A 755-nucleotide genomic window follows, 5' to 3' on the forward strand; every position below is an offset into this window, starting at 1 on the left:
GGGGTCCGTTCTCTTGTTGCCAGAACCAATGAGATAGCGGTGGTCCAGGATGTCACAGGAAAGGGCGGTGCTTGGGGCCGTTCTCTTGTTGCTGGAACCAATGAGATAGCGGGTGGTCCAGTGTATCACAGGAAAGAAAGGGCGGTGATTGGGGACAGTACTCTTGTTGTCGGAACCAATGAGATAGCGGTGGTCCAGTATGTCACAGGAAAGAGAAAGGGCGGTGCTTGGGACTGCTCACTTGTTGCCGGAACCAATGAGATAGCGATGGTCCAGGATGTCACAGGAAAGAGAAAGGGCGGTGCTTGAGGGCAGTTCTCTTGTTGCCGGAACCAATGAGATAGCCAGTACTCCAAAATGTCACAGGAAAGGGAATGGGCGGTGTTTGGGACGGCTGACTTGTCGCCCCAACCAATGAGATAGCAGTGGTCCAGGTTGTCACAGGAAAGAGAAGAGGCGGTGCTTGGGGGCCGTTCTCTTGTTGCCCGAACCAATGAGGTAGCGGTGGTCCAGGATGTCACAGGAAAGAGCGAGGTGCTAGGGGGGCCGTTCACTTGTTGCCGGAACCAATGAGGTAGCGTTGGTTCTGGATGTCACAGGAAATAGAAAGGGCGATGCTTGGGGGGCCGTTCTCTTGTTGCCGGAACCAATGAGATAGCGGGTGGTCCAGGATGTCACAGGAAAGAGTAAGGGTGGTGCTTGGGAAGGCTGGCTTGTTACCGGAACCAATGAGATAGCGGTGGTCCAGGATGTCA

The 755-nt window shown here is 54.6% G+C and overlaps 1 protein-coding gene across 1 annotated transcript in view; it reads left to right on the plus strand.

Moving 5' to 3' along the window:
* The window catches only part of Pnma5 (PNMA family member 5), a 6297-nt gene that overhangs the window by 320 nt on the left and 5222 nt on the right, over positions 1 to 755 (plus strand).

This window comes from Microtus ochrogaster, unplaced genomic scaffold (genome assembly GCF_000317375.1).
Source record: "Microtus ochrogaster isolate Prairie Vole_2 unplaced genomic scaffold, MicOch1.0 UNK45, whole genome shotgun sequence".
NCBI classification, from domain to species: Eukaryota; Metazoa; Chordata; class Mammalia; order Rodentia; family Cricetidae; genus Microtus; species Microtus ochrogaster.